The sequence below is a fragment of the Andrena cerasifolii genome, chromosome 1 (genome assembly GCF_050908995.1).
Source record: "Andrena cerasifolii isolate SP2316 chromosome 1, iyAndCera1_principal, whole genome shotgun sequence".
Classification (NCBI taxonomy): Eukaryota; Metazoa; Arthropoda; class Insecta; order Hymenoptera; family Andrenidae; genus Andrena; species Andrena cerasifolii.
The window spans coordinates 13,085,024-13,102,886 of NC_135118.1; the positions used below are offsets into that span (position 1 = coordinate 13,085,024).

The following is a 17,863-nucleotide window of genomic DNA, read 5'->3' on the forward strand; positions in this document are numbered from 1 at the left end:
TCAAGCCATGTAATCGTTGACCTGTGTTGTATACAGTCGCTGCCCCGTCCAACCTCCCTTCTATCGTTCTCCCAACGATAACCGCACGGACACCCGTCCCGTTCTATCTGCCTTCTCTCGTGTCCCAATCCCCGTGCATGCGTGCATGTACGCGCCCCGCCGCGCGACGTTCGCGATTATATTGGGGTCCGCGCGGCTGCTCTCGTTTCGCCCGACGCCACCGTCTCCGGGAAATGTCCGTATGCGCGCTACCTAAGACCGTTCGGAGAGCACGAGTGTAGATGACCGACAGTCTACTATATAGGCGGGCGGCGAGCGGAACCGGCGTGCGCTTGACAGCTCCCGACCCCGTAGTCGCTAAACGTGATACCCGACGGAGCTTCCTGCCGACTCCTGTATACGTCGCTGCGTTTCCCGAAATCTCGGTGTCCCTTGCCGCGGGTGTGGGGCCGCGCTGCGTTTCGCGTGCCGCGCCGCCTCGCGCCGTACGTCCTCCGCGGCCACGGATCAACGCGGAACGGCACCGCGGTGTCGCGGCACCGCCGTCCGGGCGAATTCTCGCGCTACATTCCGCGCGATTCGGCCGGTCGCGAGCCCTCTAGGTTATCTCGCCGTTGCTCAACGCCGCTGCCATTGCACGCGTGCCTCGCTCCTCTCACGATCGCGCACAGACTTCTTGGGCTCGGCGGCGCGTAAGGACGCGGTGCGGCGTATTTAGAAAATTGCCAAGATATTAAAAGCCCCTTTATTATTATCGCTGCCTGTTCGCTTTGTGGGCCGCTGATTGAGCCCTGATCGATTTTTCGGATTTTTATAACCTCCTTTCTGCTCTCTCGTCCCACACGACGGCGCGCGCGGGATCCTGCGAAGTTATCGGCTCCGAAGTGACAGCATTGTAAAGGAAATTTTTTTTTTTTTTTTTTTACTTTTTATTCTCTAAAGAGAACGCCGGCTATGCAGCTCGGTGCCGCGTGTCATCGGCGATTCACGGTATCGGTAAATGAGAATGGTTCACGATCGAGAGAGGAGAGTCGGTTCTAAAATTAGTACAGTTATCGAGGGGTTTACGCTGATCTTACGTGTACTCGTGTATCTTATCCATCTGCGCGTTTCGCTGGGCTTTTTAATAGCACGGTAATTTAAGTCTCGGCCAGTCCGCTGAATGGTCGCGGTTTCGTTCTTCTTTTAACGGTATTCCTCTATATTATTTGGTATGCGTTGCGGCGAAATTCGACTTTCAGAAACGTTCCAACAAGAGGAATTATGCAAGCTTATAGTTTATCCTTTAACATCTGTGCGCAACGCGAACGTTTCAAAATAGTAAAGTCATAGTGACCTCGCGCAGTTTCGGGAATGAAGATGGTCTTAGGTGTTCCTGAAAGTACACGGTGATAGAAGAAATATAAATACAGCTTGGCTTTGTGATTCTACTCAATAATAACTTTCCATACATAATGCTAATTTAAATATAAACTGCACGAGAAAATATTCTCGTGGAATGTAGGGGCTAGTGGGAAAAAGTATGACACGTTCGCGATATCTATAGAAGTTCATAAATTAAATAGTAGAATTATTTTATATATTCACTCTATTCAATATCGGAACTAAAAAATACAAGAATATAGAATATCTATATACAAATTCTGTTATGAAAAATATATTGTTGGTTGAACCATTGCAACAACGTTGGTGACTTTTCGTCACCTGTTCTTTAATTATTATAATCTATAAGTACTTTATATTTCTTGTTTTAGTTTCCGTTTTTTCTTTTTTTATTAGAGGAGTAAAATATGCTTTGTGTGAATTAGTTTCGCGTACTGCGCTGGACATATTGCTAAATCTGTAATGAATCAATGTTTTCATCATTAATCGACGAATATCTCGCTCACTCTGTTTTTGCATCGGAATTTTACCAAACTAATGAATAGCCCCATTCGAGTGTATAAACAAGAGGAATTGTGTGCTGAAATTGAGAGCATAAATTCGAAGACACTTCTGCGTATGTACACACCTAATAAATGGTTAATGGAATATTGAAACTCCCACCAATAAAGTTATTTTATTCAGTTATATTGATTGTGTCAGTCGAAACCAATAGGGGGTGAGGTTATTGAACTGTTCAGCAAAATATTTATAGAGAAATGCGCCGGATAGCTAGGATGACAGAAATATCAATATAAAATATATTATTATTATTATTAAACGTTATTATTCCGTAGAAGATAGATAGGGAAAGAAGTTTAGTCGTAGGACTGTTTTGCAACCTACATAGCTTAAAACTAAGACTTACCCTAAGCCAAAATCTCGTACTAACACCAGATATGAAGGGTAAGAGGAAAAACAGGGAATGTCCATTTTTCGTAATTCTGCGATTTATAGCCTATTTTGTTGGTGGCAACTGGGACTACCAAACTGTCGAATCACAAAGGATTATAATATTCAAATATCTCCGTAAGGTAACATTAAAGATTTGGTATACTGATTAAAAACAGGAAATGTCCACTTCGCACTGAAACAAAATATGGAATGTCCCCACGCTTTGCCTAAGCATAAGCTTCGGTCGTCAATGTAAAACGAGAAATTATTTAACAAGAAAATTATATAAGAAAATGAAATTCAATGAGCCTTGTTTCTTTAAAACTTAATTTTCTCGATAAAGCGGTTTTGTGACATTCCCTGTTTTCCCCTTACCCTTCATATGCAAATGTAGCATGTGATGTTGAAAAACTGAACAACTATGTATATTATAGTAACAGTTTTATTAAATATTTAGCTTACATAATATATAGCAGCTTTTAAAAGATTTAATTGCCTAATGATCGATAAGGTCATTTAAATAAGTCAGCCAGAAGCATTATAATTTTCTATTTTTTCCCCTCTTTTCCTTATTTATTATCGATAAACGTTATTATTTATAGTTCAGGATATAAATTTCGTCAGGATAAACGCTCCTAATAATGTATATAATGATTACTAAATATATTGCCTCAGAAGCTTGTTATCATTTAACACTAGATCTAGCAAGGGGGTCAAAGTGACTTGTTTCGGTACTTCTAATCATTTATAATCATTACTCATTTTCAGTGTATCTTATTTTCCCAAAATTTTCGCGACTTTAATTGAAATATATAATCGGTTAATTTTGTAAAATAGTTTTTTTTTGCTTGTTTCTTCTACAAAATTTATATGTAGTACACCTACATATCACCAATATGAGTCATTTTAACGAAACACAGGTAAACTTTTGATTTCAAGAGTTTCTCATAATATTTCCGAATAGATCAAATCCTTCTTTAGAAAACCAAATTCATTTCTGTACACACATCTTGTACAAGAAATGCCAAACAATAGGTACTTGTGTTATATTTGCTCAATTGTTGCATTCTTCCTTTACTTTTTTCACGTATTTCGCTTGTTGATAAAACTAAATCGGAAAAATTGAAATTCCCAATTCCATTTTCCATGGTGATCTGTAAACAAATTTTACGCATAGAATAACACAGGAATTGTGCGCAGGCATTTACGAAGTGTGAAATTACTGGAATAAATAAATAATTTTAGACGAGAATGCTGTAACACTGGCTACGGTGACAGTGATTCATTAGACTGTGAAAAAGAAAATCCACAATCAGACAACGGAAGGAAAAATGAGTCATCAGATACTGACAGTGAAAATAAAAATTTCGTCGTTTACATAACAAAAAAAAAAAATGGAAAGAGTGCAAGTTAAATACAGTAAACCCTCTTATAACACAGTACTGTCCAGCGTGATTTCCATATAACGCGGTACGAATTAATCGCGTTATAGGAGGATTGACTTATAAAGCAGAAAAACATACAAAAATTTCTATCTTTTCTTAAAAGACTTGTTCGCCGGTAGAATTAAGTATACGTCAATCGTCGGTAATTCTAGTGCGAAGTGTGGGAGGGATGTTCGTCATGTATCAGAGTAAACAGTTCTTGTAACACTCGTGTAAAATAAGAATCTTTCTATTCCTAACTACTAGATGGAACCCAGATGTATCAGCGATTATAGCATTGCCTGTAATGCACCACTGGGTAGTGCATTCCCAATAACTCGTGCCACATCGAAATAAATTGAATAAAAAAAAATTCGCGTCACATCACCATAAGTATATCACTCGACAGAATAAGATCAATTCCAATATATCCTGCAGTTCCCTGAAGAAGTCCCGAGAATCACTCGCACTTCGACCCGACATCCCCTTTAATCAGGGAAAGGGTTAAAGTGTAAGGGGGCAAAGTAGAGTCGCTGACCCGGGCGAATGATTCGCGAGGTTGAAACTTTCCTCCGGTCCGGTGTTTAACAGGAGTCGGAATAAAGGGATCGGTAAGGTAACGCGATCCCCCCGCCTGGCACGCCGGCCGGTCGCTTCCCTATCCTTTTGTCGCGCTGAGCATCGCGCGTGTGGTGAAACAGCGCGGCGGGCCTGCTCGCGATCTGAGAAGCCGGCGTTGCTCGTTACACGCATTGTCTACGCGGGGCTTTCATGCCTTTGTGACTCCATGATTCACGGCGTGGCGGTTGGTGCGCATATTTACCTAGCTATTCCGTAAAATGAAACCCGAGCTGAACGCGCTCGAAGCGCTTTTTTATCGGGTGTCATCGTAGCCGCGAGCGACCTAGGAAAATATATCCTGCCGTTTCGCGCGAGCCTCGTCCGTCTTCCCCGTCCCTTCCTACTTCGTATCCCCCCCCCTCCGCCCCTCCCCCTCCCCCCTCCGTATCACGCGCGCGTTTTCCTTGAGAAAACATCGGCCGTTCGTTCTTGCTCGGCGCGGCCCAACATTGGTCGATCGTCTCACCGTGAAACCAAAGCACCGTCCACTTAAGCGTGTTACGTTGGTCGTCGTGCAGTCCCTCGTCACTAGTGTTACTCATTCCTAGCTGATATTTCGCACGGGCAGCCGTCGCGATTGCCTCATCGACGCGCACTCAGCCGACTGTTGCTGGCCCCCCTCCTCTCTCCTGGTCGGTTCGCGTAAGCAGGCTTCCTTTTATCTAATTCCACGTTTCCCAGAGAGATAATGACCTAGAAAATGGCTGTGCCGGTGCGTAAACCGAGCGACGATGGTTCCTTAGGTCGGTTATCTTGATCGTCGCTCGCGGCTGCGTGTTTCGTTATCGCGCGACGCGATTATTTTTGACTCGCGTTAACTTCGCGATCTGTATCTTTCCGTTTCTGTGACGCTATCGGCTCGTTCTCCGGCCGTCGCCGCGTGTTCAGGCCGGGCACAGACCGGTGTAGTGCAACGCGTAAGGGCCCGTTCACGCTTGTGCGCGAACCCGAATGAGGCAAGCCGAGGCGACACGGGCGGGCAAGTGTGGACGTTGTTCCGAGGCACGGGAAGTTGTTGGTTCATCAATGAAAATTCGTGCTCACGACAGCGATGGAAAGGCGAGCCTTCTTCTGTACGTGTTTGCTTCTGTTACCTGGCACCGGCTGTTGGGTTCGGGGACCAAAACAGAGGTTTCATACTTCATACTGGGTCGCGCTTACCGAATGGCGCGTGTTTCTGGTTTCTCGTATGGGACTTTTGGGGGCGTCTGGAGACTTTTTTCCAGGGTGGGGCAACTTTGGGATGATGGTAGAGAAAAATATACCCCCCTTGCTTTTTTAAACCCATTTTATAGTGCCAATTTAATAAAAAGTTTAAAATTGAAATTTAAAAATATTTCCTTTTTTAGTATAAACTTAATAAAGATCAGGTTTGAATATAAGCGATTTTTTCGCAAAATCCAGGGGGACAACTGCGCCTTTCGCCCCCCCCCCCCCTGCGGACGCCTATGCGTAAAGATAATTTTGGTGATTTCTTAACCCCTCCCTCCCCAAGTTTAAGAATCCGTAAGATTTTATATTCCAACCCCTTCCCGTCTTCCTTGCGTAATATTTTTTACATTGCATTTTTCAGTGATTAAAAATCTTTTAAAGATTTATATAATTTATGTAAGTCATATTGAAAATTAGGTTAAACAAATATTATGTAACGCTACCCTTTGTAAGAAAACGTTAGAAATTCGCGACCCTCCCCCAAAACCTTTACATCATTTAAGAACGACCCCTTGGGTCCAATCAGGTGTCCCCACATATACATATGAATGATTCAGAAGCCAATCAGGCCATTAGTATTAAACCGAGATTTACACTGTTCGTCATCTGAATAATTTTGCCCAGTAATTCCGTGGTCAATATAAGTACCGCCAATTATTGCCTACGTATGTAAGTAATGACTTAATTGATTCAACTCAAAGTTTTAATAATAAAGAGGTTTTTGAACTACGTACATAACTCATTTTCAGGGAAAGTTGGACTCACACTGACTGGCTTCTGAACCCTCCATATATATTAATATTATTCGCAGACAAAGTGCATTGGATAGTATTATTAATTGCTTTCTTCAAGATGCAGTTTGTCTGAAAATAATACTTGTTACACAATAAACGCTAGTGGAATTTCTTTTAAAATCTAGTTCCTTGGTGAAAGTTATCCCATTTGATGGCACATAATAATAAAAAATGTATGAACATATCTGAAACACCAGTCATCGTCCACGAAAGTGTCTCACGTGAAAAGATCCTTACACTCATCCAGCTTTAACCAAATACGATAAGTCAGTGGCGCACTGAGGATTTAATCTTGGGGGAAGCCGAGTTGGATGGATAGAAATATTGTTAATGCAAATTCAATAAAATTCATTAGGTGATTATAAAAATTTACTTAAGGAATAAAATCTAGTTTTCTTCTTACAAAGCCCCTGCTTTGGGGGCTGCCAGAGCCCCTTGGCACCACTGCGATAAGGTACCTCCTTCAGATCACAGACAGCGACACAATAGTAACGCGTTCTCCAATCTCCGGACGCCGCAAATGGGCGTTAATTAAATGGAATCTCCAATAGTGTGACGATTGATCGAACCCTTAGCAAAATTCAAGGAACTCGTCGATTAGTTGGTTACCGCTGGTCGTCTTCGTGGCTCCTCGAGGGGCTCTTGGCGGCACTTTCCCCCGCGTCGGCAAAACAGAAACGCTACACCGTCACGTTAGATCTTCACGCTCCATCGTCATCGGCTGTGGCTCGAAAAATCCCGCTGGCTACGAGGCAGAACGCGCGAGCGCGTTATCGGTATGCACTTTTTACGTGCAACTGGCCGATCGTGTTCGATTACTTAACGCACCCAGCGACTGTTGTGGAAGAAGCGAGATTTATTATTGCGCAACCGCTAAGTATGTAATTCCTAATGGTCCGTTAACGACACGTTCGATTAAACGCGGCGCGGCGGTCGGGCGTTGCCCAACGGGACGTTTCGTAATTCCGACAATGGGAGATGGTCGCCGTCGAAAATATGCTTTTCCTGGTCCAAGTCGACACGATTAACGCGATACCGGTTGGGAAGCCTGGCGGGATTCGTGGTGTTATTGCGTAACTGATGGGATTTACCAAGAAAATTCTTCGACACAGGTGGAAGGTATTCTTCTGTCTTATATTGTACACACGTCTTTCAGGCTTTGGGACATGCTTCGTGTGTAATCGGTCCTTGGAAGCATGTCTTCCAGACAGGTTCTGGCGGTGTCTAATGCGATATTACTGGTATCATGTTCTTCGTCACCTGTTACAGGCTTATACTCACTTGCTTACATTCCTACACCCCAAAGTCTTGAAGTACTAGTGAGCAACAAGTAGGTACTGTCCCTTACAGAACTGTAGTAGCGACTATCCCGACACCTACTAAAGTGGCGTGCAAAAGGATATTCTTCAGAATGCAAACCATCAGGCGTGTTCTTCGTCACTTATTGCAAGCCTACAGTTATTCCCTCACATTCCTAAACACCGCAGGTGCTTAAACGTCTAAATGTCCAAAAAGTATGTAGAATACGTCCTTGGGGTGTTGACTTGTGGTAAGACACTCGAGGGCGCTACTGACTTTGTCCCCTGCTACTTTCACATTAGATACTCTACCCCTGCAAGGCATTATACCTGAGCTAACTCGCCAATATTGAGACCCTGCAAGAGACTCTACCGTCAGCTTTCTGTGATCTCGACAGCCCCACCCAGGCTTGATGAGGAGTATGTAAGGGCGCTGGGAATCGGGGTTAGATCCGGGGCATACCTTTGCCCCACAGAGGTGTGTAACGGGTTAGGGACCCCTTCGTCTCCAATCTGGGCTGAAGTTTAGTGAACGCGAATGGTAATCATTAGCAGCAACTCGCTTATTCTGGGAGTTTGAATTTTCGCGGATCGTGGACATGGTCCAATAATACGCGGACGCGGACTTAGCTTCTATCTTCAGACTACACGGTTGTTAGTTGGCTGGGAGCTGATAAGAATGGACCTGGAAGGAACGCAAATCCTGTTGGTCTGGATTTTGTCTCTAGGGCCGCCCTTAAATTACGCAAGCGTAATTTTGGCGATTAGTTACCCCCTCCCTCCCTCAATATAAGAATTTGTAAGATTTTATATCACCCCTCTTCCTTGCGTAATATTTTTTACATTGCATTTCTTCAGTTATTAAAATTCTTTTAAAGGTTTATATAAATTCATTTAGGGTAAATCCGGGAGACGCAGTCGGGGCGGAGAGTTGGTCGAGTGGGTATATTCAGACTCTACATCTGTGTATATGCAAAAGTGTGTTAAGGTTCAGAAGAATTAAATCTCTAGGAATCAACTGTTTCGACCAACTCTCCAACCCAAACGCGTCTCCCGGATTTACCCTATCCCGGTTTCGGGTGTGCGATGAAACATCCTTTTATAGGCTACCCATATTGAAAATTAGGTTAAAAGAGTATTGCACAAGACGCTGACTGACTCCCTCTCCCCTCATGGTAAGAAAACATAAGAAATTCACGACCTCCTCTCCCCAAAAAATCCTTACGTAATTTAGAGACGATCCCCTACCCTTTGTTAGGCACATCTCCTATGTATGAATGGCTATATAGTAGCGATGCGTTGTGTAGAAACGTTACTTCACGGTACCTCTCATATCTAACTTTGCCATCTTGCAAGTGCATAAGTAAGCGAAATCTTTGCCATGCCTTATTGTAGGGAAATGAGACAGAACAATGATGAGAATTTTGTATGATTATTGCCGTCACACAATGGACTACAGTGTTTAAAATAATTAGGAAATGCCGCTACTTGGGTGATTCATTACTTGGTAACGTTTTGGATAATTAAAGAATAATAATGTGTCAGGTGTGTTAGAGAGATTATATGTAGCTATAAATGATGTGATTATTTATTTAGTTTCACATGTGATTGGTGGAATTCGTGTATAACTATTGAAACGATGATCTATAATTCTTGGGTGATTAGTTGCTGGAGAAAATTGTTAGAGTACGTTTTCCAGTAATTAAACGCGTTACATTCTTGGTACAAAGTTAAAATATTTTTCGGTGGACTTTAAAGATTCTTTTGTTCTTGGGTACATTTTCTGAATGGTCGAGAAAGGAGAGTTGCAAATAATTCTGAGCAGCGTATTCGAATACAACAGTACGAGCAGCCTCCGAGGAACTATTAGACAGTAAAAAAGTTTGAGTTAACATCAGGTCTGTAAAATAGGATTATCTTTTCTCGAATCATTTTATTTCTCTTTTACTTTGTCATTCATAGAACAGAGCAGCGATTTTCGTTGAAATTATCGGCTTTAATATCAAACAATTTGCGAACCAAACACCTGAAGTACACTTCTACTTTCGTGCACCAATTTAAAAAATTATAACATCATCTTTCATATCAATTCATATCTTCACTTGTTCATATAGATCGTAGTCACTGAAATCAGTATTCTTTAAACAGTAAAACAGTAAAAAATATCACTTATAAATAAATTGAATTAGATAAGGGATCAACAGCTGTTCGGTGTACTCATTAAACTATCCACCACAATTTAAAAAAGATCGAAACGAAGTTATTCCATTTCTCAATTTCTCATCACAAACGAAAGCAATTCGGAATTTAAAAAAAAGCATACACCCTTCCACCACCGCTCCTCACAATTTTCTTTCTCTCTGACAGACCCACAAATGTGTCCACAAAAATCACAATCTCTGAAGTCAATATCAATAAACTTTTTTCCATTTCTCGTCACGAACGGAAGTGATCTGAAACGCGGAGCAACAATCACTTCCATCCATTCTTCGCGAGTTTATCCGACCCCGAAAGGGGCAGAGCTATCTGCATAGCGGCTTTGACGGATATTAACGCGTAACGCTGGCCGTTTCCATAAACAATGCGTATTACTTGCTAGATCGGAATGCCAGTCGGTGTTTCTTACCCAGGGCCGTTTGTATTTCTAGTCTCTGGGTTTGGACTAAGTGCAGAAATAAGTTCCAAGCATTAACTTGGACTCTGTTCTTCCGGCCGCGTGGACGCTACGTGAGTAGCGTAGGGAGCGTGGAATAATTTTCTCGGCCACATTCCCTCATAGCTCTGCTGATTGTGTACCGATTAAGTTCTTAACCTTTGGCAAGCGTGCGGTGTTACGGAATTCGACGCCGATCCGCCAGAACCAGGCGATCCTCCGAATCCGCCCATTACGTCCGGGAACCGGTGTTTCTCGGTGATGCATTTCCATAATTCGGCATGCATTAATTACGAGGAAAGTATCGTTGGCCCCTTACGGAACGAGGGAAAACTTGCAAAGTTGACTGGCCAATGTAGAGGCCAACGATATTTGGCAGGATGTCGGTGGAAACCAGATTGGGCTTTAACTAAATAAAAAATATTAACTTTATTCGTCGAGTAAAGTTAACCTGGATCAATTTTATTCGTGGAATATAGTCAACCTGGATCAACTTTATTCGTGGAATAAAGTTAACCTGGATCAACTTTATTCGACACATGGCGAATAATTTGTTTTAACCTCTATTCGTTATTTGAAATAATTATTTAAATAAAAATTTCGCCCTTCTAAGACATTTACGGCAGCCAAACTTCGACTTGGAAAATTGATTTTTTGATTTTGGCGTTTGTGGGTATAACCTGGACCTAAGACCTAATGTGCTGCAAATTTGTTTGAAATTTACGGAGTATTATTTTGATTCTCGGAAATTTTCGCGATTGTAAATTGTAAATATAGTATCTTCTCGCTATGGGCTCGTTTTAGCCCCTGCGCTAAAAAGAAGACCCTACAGTCGGTAAGGATTGAATCTAGAGGTCAGGTGATGACATTCTGTGGAATATTTTGTGCCAATGCGCATTTTTTACAAACACTTGAACCGCGACATTTAAAAGATCAAGTTTACGAGATTGTCATCGAGATCTGATAGGTGAGTGTGAAGGTCTCATGTTCCTTTTCACACGAACCGTAGGTATATTCCTTTTCAACTTTCATTTCGAATAATTTTAATCTATTTCTTTTGATTTTGCATATATTAAAGTTATTTTCGAGTTACCAATACTGCCATTGCCAGTATTACAATGTAAGATAATAAGAATAGGCTTCGTTTTCTGCTCAAAATATTCTACAGAATGTCATCATATAGCCTCTAAATTCATCCCATAAAATTTCATCCAAATCCGAGGGGACCGAAAGTAGGGTTACTTCCTAAGCGCTCGTCGCTGTCCCCACCATTAATTAGAGTACTTACATACTTGGGCAAGCGGGCCGCCGTTATTACGTTGCTGAGGGCTCGCTTTCTTTTTCTTCCACTCGCTTTCCTTTTCTCTGATTCGCTCCCTCGACGCCTCGGAATCGTCTCCGCTACTCGCTATGCGCTCGCCGCCAGTTCAGCGCCGCGAGCCCAAAGCGAGAGGGTACTGTAATCGAATTTGATGAGTGCACGAAGCATACTCACGCTTCATTGGCGAATGTATACAGTTTTGACTTTCATTAAATTTTCAAAAACTATTAATAAGCAGTTAACAATGCTGGTAAATAAAAAACATACGAACTTTCGTTAAAGTATACATATCATTTTAAGGGTGCTAATTTTTTAAACACTCAAGAATTTTTTTTTGTTAACTGCCATGCAGCTATATTACTTTTTTTTTATAAAAATAACATTTTTGGTTACAAATTATTCCCTTTAATTCTACATATTGCATACAACCACGACGTCTTCAATGAAAGCCATTCAACCGACCTCCGCGCATTTTTTAAATCAGTTCTTTGAAAAGCGACGCTGGTTGGTAGAAAGTTTTATTCCAGGTTCACGATTTATTATTTCGAGAAGCATTATCTATGACTGTGCCATGTATTTTGGGGCATCCTGTATATCGGGACAGGAGAAAGATTAGCCGCAGCTTCCACCTTCGCCATGCGTGCATTATATTTTCTCGATCCTACGATTACAATCGTCGTCCTTCTGTCAAAAAGTATGCCACTCGGCGTTCGGAGGCTGCTTTAATTCCGGCATAATGGAATGCAGAATCTTTTGAAAGAATTTATAGACCGTTTAAAAATAGAAACACGACTCGTGAATAATTCATTTCCGCGTGAGTCCGTTCTCAAAAATAACACCGAAAGTATGCTGCCCGTTTCTATTAATTATACGATACATTCGTAGCCTACTGTTGTCGAGTTTAATTCTTCTAAACCCAACACAACGTAGCTCGAATTAATAACAATAATTTATAATTAATAAATAAATTCACTTGACCCGTTTTCATTAATTCAAACAAGCTTAAAAAATGTCACGAAACGTTCAGAAATGTTCAAATAAAATATATAAGTTTAATAAATAACTAATGATAATTTTCAATTTTCCTTTCTGTCCATTTCTTCAACTTTCAAGTAATTCTATTCTATTTCTAAAATAAATTCTATTTTTAAAAACTGTAAAAATCAATGGAATTTGTGGAATTTATTTAATGATCGAATTAGAGATAATAAATTTACCATTCGAAATTTCTGTGTGCAGAAGTCGAAAGAAATAATCCCTCGGCAATTAAAACTAGTCGATATTATTACCACCATTGTATATACACGTGGCCCCGGAAGTAGTGACATTAAAGACTGTGGTCGCTTTCAATGCTGCTTATACGGGCCATGCATCGCTCTATCTAATGGCTGACCTTCGTTGTAAAATGGGAAACGGGACGGTTCGTGCTTGGCCATTCTTATGCAAGATTGTAAATCGACGCATAAGAATCGAATTCAACGAGCTGGAATTCAAGACGTTGATACTTCTCCTCGCTAATTCGGTTTCAATTTGTTAATCGAATTTATGGTTATTGATTAACAAGTGCCGCGCGAAAAGTGCCCGTGGATTTCGATGAGAAAAGAATTATTTACCCATCGGTCATTTTTTGATTTTTCAATTTTTCTGTGGTCGAAATTTGAAAGGAAAGATTTGAAGGGGAAACGTTGAATTTCGAAATGAAGTTACAAAGATTTATATTGGACTTGAAAGTTTCGAAAGTTCTCAAATATCTATTTACTTTCCTAAGTAGCTTGTAGTTATAATTGTTTAGATTCGCGAGCTGAGTTGAATAATTTAATTCTCGAAATATTTGAAATTTTTGGCGGATATCGTCGTTGTCAAGAAAATTGTAATTACATTGCGAGTGTAATTTTCAAATGTTCCTAAAATCCTCGACTGTAGGTGAATAGATATTTAATCGTTTAGTAACGAGATCTTTCCAAATTCAAATTGATGGTAGGAAAGTTTCAATTGAACCTTGAAATCAAATTATTTGCATTTTTCCTAAAATTCAGAATAAATGGGGATTTGATTTCAAAGATTTACTAAAATGTATTTCACTTGAATATTTCCAAATGTTACAAATTTTAAAAATGCGCACTTGTTGTGTTTTGTCAACTACAAAAATGGTATATCGTGACAATCGGTTGGATAATTTTGTAATAATCGAGAATGGTTTTAGGTGGAAGTATTGCTGCTTGAAAGGAGTAAAAATATCTGTCGATGTTGTTTCAGCTTGTCACGTGCATAAAACAAAAGATATCAATCAACACCTACGATAGCGAAAGTGTTAAATAATAGCAAACGATCGTTGGTACGTCAGCATGTCTGATACATAACTCTCGCCATGTAAGCAATATCTTTTGTGCCCCTCTTATCCATCTTTTTCGACAGGACTAGTCAGTTTTCTATTTTCTATTTTCTTGGTAACCAGTGTGTTTAACAAAAATATATTATTTTGTACATTCTAGCGCATTGGTGAAGGCCATCTTTAGTAATAAATACTCACACGCATTTGGATTTGTCCTGTTCTTGACATAACATAAATTTTATTATTGTGGTTACCACGGTATAACTGGTATTTTTTATTGCTCCTGAAAACTCAGACATTTTGGTATTAAATATCAATCTCAACATTTTTTTCTTAAATTATTGATGCACACTGAGAATTAAAATGTAGAAGATAGTGAAGGAAAAGGTACAATTTTGTTTATGATTCATAGTATAATATTTCAAGATAACCAAGGGAAAGTATAATATTATTCAATAACTTGAATATTTTTTCAATATCAGTAGTTATCTCCCCAAATAAAGTGAGTATATTTCGTTCGTGAACAAACGCTAATACTTACAAAAGGACAATACAGTGCACAGTGGGATAAAATAGTTGTTATAATGAGTCGATTGAAAAATCATAATTCACATTTTAATACATCAAGCAAGTAATCAAGATAGCATGATCTTTCTATCTCTGAGAAGCCAAGAATAATCGTATTTCTTTCTATCCTCTTTTTCCTCCTATCAAGGCGCAATACTTTGCATCTCTGCGTGTTGCTTTGGTACAAATTTTATTTCCTACCATTTAGCCCCCTAGCTTTCACATTTCACGAGCATCGAATTATCACTTGAAAAAGGATGCCTACAGGTTTCCTTAATGTATCCTTTCCCATATTATATATTTTTGTTTGCAAATTATACCTAATAACAGATTTAACGATGCATCTCCAATACACTATAATTGCAACGTTAATTTCGCTTCAAACCATAGTTTGAAACCTTGAGAAATACGTAAAGTAGAAGCAATAATACATATATCAGTAAAATTTACAATCTTATACTATAAAGCAGAAACTGTTTCGTATGTTTGTGTGTTTGTCTGTCGCCTAAAAACTTTCGAACGGTAAGCTCGGGGGTCACGAAATGTACCACGGCTCATAGAGCCTGGTTAATCCAGGTAAATGCGACTATTTTCACCAAAAAAAAACTAAAAAAAAAATTTCTTTTACAAAATCAGAATCTAAATTTCGGGCGAAGCCGAGTAGTAAAGCAAGCTAGTCTTTTATAAGTGATGATTCAATAAAGTTCCGCAAGTGCGCCATGGTTGCAACGTAATTTCTCCCCAAGTATGTTTTGAAAACATAATAAAAATGTGAGAAATATAGAAATTAATAAAGTTATTAAGAAAATCGAATGTTTGGTTAATTCGTGCATCGAATCATGAAAATAGAAAACGAGACATCCTGCACACGTATCAACATGAGGCACCACCGCTATTTTCGTGTACGAAATGTTCGCCGATCAGCCGCGAATTCTTCTACTTCTTCTTTCAGCGATCTTAATCTTTTTCTTCTTTCGACGAAATTAATTTTAGCACGGCTGTATAGCTGCCACGGTAACGAGGGCACCGGAAACGTGTCGAACTAGAAATCTTTTCAGTGATGATCATGTTTCGCCTTCATGCATACGTTCGCTCGAGACTGGGATCGACTCGTGAATGAACTTTTATTATGTCGTTGTTTAAACAGTTCCCCTCTGCTGTTTCTTCAAATGTTAATCAAGAGAAACGAACGCAGACTCACGTTTTCTGGGTCGTGTATAGTTTCTGTAAAACTATCTTTATATTTTACGATCATTTCTTTGGGATTAAATTTACAAGTTAATCTGCATTCCATAAATTATTGAAAGTATCTCCCCCATCCTTCAAAAGAATGGAGATTCTCGGCTCATATGCATTTTTCATAGGCCTATCTTTAAATTTCAAGATAAGTTCTTGGGGATTAAAATTAGTTAATGCGCACTCGATAAAATATTGAAAATATTCTCCCCCTCCCCCCATCCTTCAAAAGAATGTAGATTTCTGGTTCATATGCATTTTACATAAGTCTATCTTTATATTTGAAGATAATTTCTTCGGGGTAAAATTTATTACTTAATGCGCCTTCGATTGAGTATTCAAGATAATACCGTCACACAAAAAAATCGAAAATTTGTGATTCATTGTGATTTGTAAATCGATGCACGAGTGTTAGTGTTCCTCGTGACAGTGCAGCTCGATAAAATGGTAGGGAATGTTTAATTTATTGCATACGCGAGTATGCAGATATTTCAGTTTTATTACAGCCTCCGCTGACAAAATTCGATCTGTCAGAGTTACGTGAAATATTTCAGTATATGCGGCAATGCGTTAATTTTATCCGTAATACCGTTCAAAACGCGAAGTAATCGAGGATAGGCAAAACTCTGTAATTTGACTTCTTCGTGTAAAATTAATTAACAAGAATTTCGATTCAATTGGTTTCGTCGGGCACACCTACGATTTTCAAGTTTGTTTTAAATATTAGCCTTTTCTTATCCATTAGCGTTCGCAGTGAACCGATAGTGTAAAGATCGATTCAAATTTGATTAATGAATAGTAAAATAAATTTGTCACATAATTCCAACTCGTACAGTTTTAGCATTTGCTCCGTCAGCGTAAACTAATATAAATTCTATTTTGAATAATATTTCGCAGCACATTTAAAACTATGAGCATAAAATTAACCTTTGCCTGGGGAAGGTTGGATCCACTTGGACCCATCTTAAAATTCTTATATTACTCATTGCTTTGAGTGAATCTGCTTTCAACAAATGATAACTTCGGATCACAACATCAGTGTCTAATACATAAGCTAAAAATTAATTAAAATAGTACTGTTATGGGTCAAAAAAGACCCCCTATCCGCTGTCGACCACTCACTCCACAGTCAAAGGGTTAAACCAATACAAATATTCTTTATTTACGGAGAAACCATTACTTTAGAACATTTACAATTATCGAAAAGAACGAAAAGATAAATCCATTTAATCCCCATTTTAGAAAATACCTACTATACCTATTGTAAGCAGAAAGGTGAAGGATTAAAAAGAAAAGTTGAAATCGTTACTTCGAGTCATCTAACACGATGTTAGGTAATTGCAAATCGCAGCGAGGTCAGTCAATCGTTAATAGTATTGTGTCTGCCTGCATTGATGTTGTAATATGACATTTAATTGACAACGGCTCGCCGGCTTGACCATTTAACTTCGTTTAAAGGAACGAGGATCCATAGGTTATAAGATCGTACGAGATATCTTGACTGATTTGCTCCGTTTATTATTTGCTGCTGAAACAGTTGACTGATAGAGTGTAGGCACACAAGCTGTGGCACTTGTGATTTTTATGTAGAAAGAAATCGAAGATATATAATGAAATTCTCCCATGGAGGGTTTCATTTACCAAAAACTGGGTTTAATGGATTGGACACCTAGTTTCTTATTACGATCCTATTCGATTTTTTTTATTGAATGAAAATTGTATTTGAATCAGTTGTAGTGATATAATATCTTGGTCACTAATATTTCCACTTTCAAATAACTTTTCTTAATTGTTAACTGTTGCGTTATACTGAAGGGAACATCTGCACAAGGAAAAATTGAAAATCTTCGCTATGAAAATAAATTTCGTAAAACTTGGGACATCAAAAACTTTAAAATAATTAGTGTTTTCATATTTCTGTAATTCTGGGAGCAGAGCTCTGTATACATGTGATAAGGGGATGATATTTTCAAAAAATTCTAACACAACAAAAAACAGAGAATTTGTTTTTAAAGCAAGTAAAACAGTGTATTTGTTATTACCATTTGAACCGTACCTTAATATTTACAAACACTAACACGTAAGTATG

At 39.4% G+C, this 17,863-nt stretch overlaps 1 protein-coding gene across 7 annotated transcripts in view; it reads left to right on the plus strand.

Moving 5' to 3' along the window:
• The window catches only part of Galphaq (G protein alpha q subunit), a 58,275-nt gene that overhangs the window by 2,343 nt on the left and 38,069 nt on the right, over window positions 1-17,863 (plus strand). The gene's annotated exons all lie outside the window — the stretch shown is intronic.